Raw genomic sequence first — 8,224 nt, 5'->3', positions numbered from 1 at the left:
GTGCTGACAGCTCAGAGCCTGGAGCCTGTTTCAAATTCTGTGTCTCCCTCTCTCTCTCTGACCCTCGCCCGTTCATGCTTTGTCTCTCTCTGTCTCAAAAATAAATAAACGTTAAAAAAAAAAAAAAAAGATGCCATAGGAGCAATTGTTGTAACAACAGAGAGGAGGAAAAAATAATCTCTTCAGGATTCGCTAGGGATTGATAATTCGAAGTGGTAATTATTTATTGAACAATTACTATGAACTAGGTACTACCCATTGCCCATGTTTTGTCAATCTCAATGTTCCAACAAGTCCGGATGGGATGCTTTTCTTTTCTTTTTTTTTTTTTTTTTTTTTTACTTTCAAATGAAGAAAATGAGATCTAGAAATGTTAGCCCTTTGCTCAGTTTTAAGAAGCTAATAAAAATATTGAAGCAAAGAGTCAAACCAAAGTCTACTCTTGCTGCCTAACTCATGATCTTTTTAAACACTTATATTACAAAGACGTAGTCCCCCCTTATCTGTGGTTTTGTTTTCCATGGTTTCAGCCACCCCCAGTCAACTGTGGTCAGGAAGCAGATGATTCTCCTGATGTATCATCAGAAGGTCAATAGTAGCTTAACCCTGTGTCACAAGGCCTCTATTATAGGTATGTATGCATAGGGGGAAAGAACAGTATATAGAGTGTTCAGTACTATCCTTGGTTTCAGGCATCCACTGGGGATCTTGGAACATATATATCCCCCAGGATACGAAGAAACCACTGTAATGGCTTATGGAGAATTCTGGGACTGAGATATTATGCAAAATACCCAAATTAATGAGATATGGAAAACACTTATCATTACTGGACACTAGACAGTTACCCAATCTACTTACAAGACTTTGAGGCAAGCAGAATAAAGGAGACATCTAACTACGTCAAAGAGAAATGAAGCCGGACGCTCATAAAGGCAGTGAGGACAGATTTCATTCAGTAACATTGTTACAATAGAAAAGAGGGACCGGCATGAAGGAACTCAACTACCCCAAAACAAAAGACTGAAGACTTTTTAAAGGTGTGCTAACAGAAAGACCGTTAATCTGTGTTAATCCGGATGTTAATCTGTGTTAATCCGGATGTTAATCCGAGTGAAGATTTGTTTCTTAGTGCTTATCTAGAAGAGAAATAAACTTCTATCTCTATGACAGGTGGCAGTGGTACATGTTAAAGCAAGGTGGTGCCCCCACGGAAGCTAGACCCTTATCCTCCCACAGGGACTGGGAGAGTGAGACTTCTCTCCCTAACTCCCTGAATGTCTGCCTTTCAAAGAGATGGCTCTCAGGTTCTCGAAGAAATAGTTTCGGGTAGTAGATTTCCTTTCCAAGGGTCAGAGAAAAACTCTTTGTGGACACATTGCAAAGTAGTAGTGTGGATCCCAATCTCAATGTCCATCAGTCTTCCAGGTCTTATCATGCAGCCTTTGGACAACAGGGGGTTTTTCACGAGTATCTGGAAGAAAGGTCAGCTGACTAAACAGAACAGTAATGAGGGGAGCACCTTCCAGGCAATAATAAAAACTAGCTTTCTGCTGTGGACTCAGGCCCCCCATTGGGAGAATTTTGTGTAATAACTTTTATTTTCTAGAAGTTCCTTCCTCTATTTAATCACAATCCTACAAAAACAGTTGGGCTTTCTAAACTGTCAAAGCGATTTTTCCATAAATGGAAACTTTAGTCGTCTCTTTTTGTCTGGGATTAAAACAACTGAACAGTAATTACACAAATCATTGACATACTAGAAAAAAGAAAAAAAAAAAAAAACCTCTCAGTATTTCAAGGGACAGGAGGGGGTTAGGAGAAGAATCTATGTATTCAGAGAAAAACACCCCTGGTTACACATTAAAGTAAGCAACAGGCAAAAAACAAAACCATCCTTGAAAATGAAACACACAGTTTGTAAACTCAAAATACAATTAGTTGAGGGGGTCGCCTGTGTGGCTCATTCGGTTGAGCATCCTGCTCTTGATTTCGGCTCAGGTCATGATCCCCCGGTTTGTGAGTTCGAGCCCTGCATCGGGCTCTGGTCTGACAGCACAGAGCCGACTTGTGATTCTCTCTCTCCCTCTCTCTCTGCCGTTCCCATCCCCCCTCATGCACGCCATCTCTCACTTTCTCTCTCAAAACAAAGAAACTTTAAAAAGTAAATAAATACGAACAAAAATACAATTAGTTGAATCAAGAGTCAGATTAATGAATTAATTACTTAAGGCACTGCATTCACAATACCTGAATTAGCCTGGTCGTATTTTCATTTCTCTATATATTTATTTAGCTGTTGTGAACAGTGGTGTTCACTCCCAGAATTGAAGCTCAAAAAATAGGGGTGCCTGGATAGCTCAGTCTATTAAGCATCTGACTTTTGATATCTCAGAGCCTGCTTGGGATTCTCTCTCTGTCCTCTCTGTCCCTTCCCCACTCGTGTGGGCACACCCATGTACATGCATTCTCTGTCCCTCAAAAATAAATAAACTTAAAAAAAAAAGAAAGCTCAAAAAATAATATCCTTCCTAATCAAATACCTATTTTGCTGGGTTTACTAGAATGAGTGTTAGGCCGGCAAAACAGGAAAAGCCCCAAGCATGTGTTCAGTGTGACTTTTTGGAAAACTTATAGAAAGAAATGCATATGAATAGATAAATAGATAAATAGATGGCTAAATGAATTAAATAGAAAACCAGATTATTTAAAACAAACTAAGCATTCATTTAAAACTCTTGTAAAAAAAAATAAATAAATAAATCGTCAGGAGATAGCAACTCTCCCAAGTGCCTTCCCCATTTCACAAATTTCCAAACAACTTTGAAAATTTCATCTCTAATTTGAATGCTAGCTTGGGTCTCCTCCTTCCTTCTCTCCCCCCCTTTCTCTCCCCACCCCCGCTTCTATCCATTAAGCAGTTAAACATCTACTGAACCTTTACCGTATTCTCAGAAGCCTGGATACAAAGAGGCATGAGGCCCCCTCCCAACTGGTTTCACATTGTATTTGGAGAATAAAGGGAGAAAAATCACTTACATTGTTCAAGCACCTCTGGTTTGGGCGACCCACAAAAACTCCTTTGCTTTATTCCCAGCACTCTTTCCGGTTTTAATTTCATGCTTACTACAAATGAGGTAGTTGACATAGGATCCTTTCTTAGAGGGCGTAATTTTTTTTAATTAAATCAAAGCTTCTCTTTAAAATCAGCAAATCCTTGGGGCGTCTGGGTGGCTCAGTCGGTTAAGCGGCCGACTTCGGCTCAGGTCATGATCTTGCGGTCGGTGAGTTCGAGCCCCGCATCGGGCTCTGTGCTGACAGCTCAGAGCCTGGAGCCTGTTTCCGATTCTGTGTCTCCCTCTCTCTGACCCTCCCCCGTTCATGCTCTGTCTCTCTCCATCTCAAAAATAAAATCAGCAAATCCGTCATAGTTAAAATGTGCCTTTCACCACTTTTTCCCAGTCCACCTTCTCTTTTCTGATTGTGTTCAGGCTCCTGCTACCTTATTGCTCCCATAGCTTCATGGTTTCAATTTGCTACATTGTTCACATTCGACATGGAACCTACTACCCCTCCTACTTTGCCCCTCTTTTCTTCCATTTTTAATGTTTATTTTGAGAGACAGAGACAGAGCAGGAGCAGGGGAGGGGCCGAGAGAGAATGAGACACAGAATTCGAAGCAGGCTCCAGGCTCTGAGCTGTCAGCACAGAGCCCCACGCGGAACTCGAACCCACAAGCTGTGACATCATGACCTGAGCCGAAGTTGGACGCTTAACTGACTGAGTCACCTTCTTTTCTTCCATTTTAATAGGGAGAAGTATACTTAATGTGCATATATATCACGCTGCTATGGCACTTGTATTTGAAATTTCCCAGTCTCCCCAAGGAAGAAATGCATTTCTGTGTCATTTTCTTATTGTGAGATGCTTATAACAGTTTTCCTCACTATCCTTGTGTCCTTGAGCAGTGCTGTACCCAGCATATTTAACACCCAGACTGTTATTTTTGCTTTGCTTTATTTTGTTTACTTTCCTCTCCTCTATACAACAATATAGTTTTCAGTAATAATCATGAAATGGAACGAATAATAATAATGGTCAGAAAACAAATGCAGGTAGTGGATATATTTCGTTGGAAGTTGTAAATAAAATAATGCCAATCAAAATTAAAATATGTGTTTAAATAGGTCTATGAAAATAAAAATAAATATTGTACAAACTACTCAATTAAATTGATAAAATCCTTTCCATTATATTAATGCCCCCTTTTTTTTTTTTTGGAAAAGGAGAGGAATTTATACCTATATATAAGTATGTCACTGTAATAAATAATGTTACAATTTCTCTTTGGCTCCCTTATCTTCTCCAAATTTGTCAATGACATTGTCAAAATTAATCGTTATTACATGTTCGTGTTAAGCGGACTGTATACCCAGACATAATCAACTCATTTTTGTTCAAGATTGACTTAAGACCCTCTTTCTTTGTTCATTTTAATTTCGAAAAATTTCTGTCACCGAAGCAACAGGTATATAAATAGGAAAAAGACTTACACATAGGATGTGTGTGGCAAAGATTTATAAAAATCCTGTTTCACAATTATTCGAGAAAATGTAGTATTGTCTGTGTCTTTGTTTTTTCAGGATCAGTTTTAGAAACTTTCCAATTTCTCTGCAGGTTGAACAATTGTATAAGTACAAATAATAATTGCAAACTGTCACATAGAAAGACAATAGAAGTAGTTCAAATTCTGGTTTTTTTGTTTTTTGGGTTTTTTTTTTTTTTTTACTTTATAATCACTGGGCAATGCAATTGATGTCGATTTCAAATCTATAGTTTAAACCCAAAAACATTCCATAATGAGTAACTGCAAGCAATGTAAAGCAAGAGGTACTCTGAGTGAACTTGAGCAATTCCAAACCATTCCACATTGGTCTACAACAGCATGTGTCAGTGTTAACGAGGAATCCTGTGAATTAACTCCCGTGTAGAATACGTTTACTGAAGGAAAAGGTATAAACCTGCAAATCTGAAGTGCATATAGATATAAATATAGATATATATACACAGATATAGTTGATCCTCATTATTCATGGATTCCTGAATTGCAAATGTGCCTACTTACTAACATGTCATTGTAATTCCAAGTCAATAATTATGGCTCTTTCATGATGATTCACCGGCATGAGCAGAACAGTGAAAAATCTGATCCACCCTGTTGGGGAGGAAGACTTCCTCGGCCCTATGGTCCTTCTAGACTTAGAATCAAACCGACATGAGACAGACTAAAAGGAGAAAATCACATTTAACAGGTGTACCTACCGGACTTGAGACTCAGAAGACAAAAGCGGCAGCATATGAAGCTTATTTGAGCTAAGGAGAGGGGGAAGGGCCTGAAGGTACAAAGGGGAGGAAGGCCATTGGCAGGAAGGTGAAAGGGGATGTTTGGAAAAAGAAGGCTGCCTTATTATGCCCATAAGCTCCTTCTGGAAAGAGGAGTCTGTTAATTCTTCTCTTCCTGTTTCAGGATCTTCTTTCCAATGTAAATGTAGGCAGTTGTGGGGGAGGCATAGTTTTTCCTGCATCTGCTGGGTTTTGATTGCTTTTAACTGAAAATAATCTTTATGCCAAAGTGGCCCGTGTGGGAGCAGCCTGCCCGGGAAGCCCCTACCTCCAACATGCCTGATACCAAATGAATTTGAACAAAGCAACACTGCCTTTTCGTTCTGGCTCTCACGCCATAGAAGAGTGTCCTTTTTACAATCCATTTAGTGCTTTTTCTTTTTTTTTTTTCTCTTTGCACTTTTTGTTGGTTACTCCACGGTTTGCAATGTCCTCAAACATAGTGCTGAAGTTCTGTCTAGTGTCCCTAAGCTCAAGAAGGTTGTGATGTGCCTTATGTGTATTAGATAAGCTTTACTCAAGCATGAGTTATAGTGTTGCGGACTAGGAGTTCAATGTTAATGTATCAACATTATATGTTTGCTGAGGTGTCTTTTAACAGAAATATATAAAACAAAGTTATGTATTCTTCTGTTGACAAGAAAATGTTGTGACCAGATGCTTCCAGGAGCCTAACCCTGTATTTCCTCTTGAAGCAATAGTCAGTGTTCTCTGTGACTTCATAGAACATAACTACTGATGGGATTTTGGGGTGATGGTGGGGTTCAGAGCTGACGGCCAAGAAAAAAAATCGTGAAGACGTCGTTGGTGCAAAAAGGTGATTTTATTAAAGCACAGGGATATGACCCGTGGACAGAAAGAGCTCCACGGGGGTTGTGACAGGTAACTGATTATATACCCTCAGGTTGGAAAGGGTTTAGGGACAGTTAAGTCTCTAAAGAATTTTGGAAGCCAGATTTCCAGGACCTTGAGGGGCTAGGTGTTGTTAAAAACCGCCTTTTGTTACCATTCAGTAAAACCTCAATCATGAGACTCTTCAGAGGCATAACAGGGGGCCATAAGCATGGCATAAGATTGCCAGCATGTATCTTGGGGGAGTTGAGATACAGGAAGTTTCAAAGGAATTTTTATATTTTAAAGTACACTTACAAGATCCTGGAGGGTGAGGACAATATTAAGCCAAGATTCCCTTTTGCCCCTAGCAAAGCAGCTGAGCTCCTAGAGGGAGATCACTTTACCTGTTTGAAGGATTTATCAATGGGCTGTAGGCAATAAGGGAATTTAATTTTTCATTTGCCTTAGTTTCCCACATCACCATGGCAAGCACTTAAACCCCTTTCCTTTGTTCTTGGGTAGTCAGGAGTGTGTGAGGAATATCACACACATTGAATGGAGGTGGGGGGGAAGGGGGCAGGGGAGTGCTAGTTTGTACTTTGCCCTCAGCTTGCATTATGCTCCCTCATCAACTATCATGAATACTAAAAATTGACTGCGTAGGTAAGTAGCTAAACAGAGTTTTAAAACTAAACAATAATCACGAAAATTGTTCAAAACTTTGGGCAGCAAAAGATATTTTCAGGGAATATTTGATCATTGGCATTGTTTAGTGTCGCTAGTGATAATAAAAAGCAGACTGACTTTTTCTTTTAAGTTTTTTTTTCTTTTTTTTTGAGAGAGAGACAGAGCGTGAGCAGGGAGGGGCAGAGAGAGAAGAAGACACAGCATCAGAAGCAGGCTCCAGGCTCTGAGCTGTCAGCCCAGAGCCCGACGCGGGGCTCGAACTTGCAGACCGCGAGATCTGAGCTGAGCCGAAGTCGGACGCTTAACCGACTGAGCCACCCAGGCGCCCCTCAGACTGACTTTTAATAATTTTTTTTTTTTTTTCTCTGCAGATGATCCACTACCCCCATATTGCCTGCTTGGCTCTCTCTCCCGGTCCCGTGAGGATTTAGATAATCAGACGCTAGACTGTCTTCCTAATTTTATTTCCTAACCATCTCCCCTCCACTGTTCATGGTCTTGAATACTGACCTCTTTTATCACCCAAACACACCAATTTGTTCCTGTCTTAGAGACTTTGCATTTACGCTGTGGCCAACTGCTTTGCCTTCAGAACTTTGAATGCGGGATTTTTCTTGATAATCGGTTCTCAGTTCAAACACCATTCTCTCTGGGCAGTCTTCCCTGATTGCTGAATCTGAAGCCGAATACAACCAGGGTGCTTTCCCAGCATTCTGAATCACATCATAGAGTTTTGTTTGTTTTCTTCCAAGCACTTCACACTATTTGAATATCACTCATCTGTTTATAATTAGACTCATCCCACGCACAGGTTTTACAAACTCCAGGAGTTAAGAATCTTGTTTGTCTTGTTCACTGATAAGTCCCAAGAACCTACCCCAGCTTCTGACTCACTGTACATTAGCAATAAATATATGTTGGGTCAATGTATTTAATTTAATTTAATTAGTGTATTAAATAATTAATTAAAAACCTTTAAAAGTAACAATATATGTGATATATATGATATATAGATATAGATGATATATATATCTATAGATATATATATCTATAGATAGATAGATATAGATGATATATAATATATCACATATATTACAGCCTAAAATTATCCAGTTCTATTGTCTGGTTCCATTTATAAAAGACAAGAATTCTGTCTTTATAGCTATTCTGTATCCGTTGTCTGGTATAGTGCCTAATTGGGGGGAAAAAAGAGAAAACAGGCAATTATACATCTTATGAAAGAACCAAACTATCGGTAATTCTAATTTCTAGTCCCAAATCACAACCGAGTTGTCTTTAA

The 8,224-nt window shown here is 39.4% G+C and overlaps 1 long non-coding RNA gene across 1 annotated transcript in view; it reads right to left on the bottom strand.

Annotated features, from left to right (window-relative positions):
* Positions 1-8,224, bottom strand: part of LOC131520022 (uncharacterized) — a 141,231-nt gene that overhangs the window by 61,708 nt on the left and 71,299 nt on the right. The gene's annotated exons all lie outside the window — the stretch shown is intronic.

The sequence above is a fragment of the Neofelis nebulosa genome, chromosome 8, assembly GCF_028018385.1.
Source record: "Neofelis nebulosa isolate mNeoNeb1 chromosome 8, mNeoNeb1.pri, whole genome shotgun sequence".
Taxonomy (NCBI): Eukaryota; Metazoa; Chordata; class Mammalia; order Carnivora; family Felidae; genus Neofelis; species Neofelis nebulosa.
Note: the sequence above shows the minus strand (reverse complement) of the source record. Positions and strands in the feature narration are given on the sequence as shown.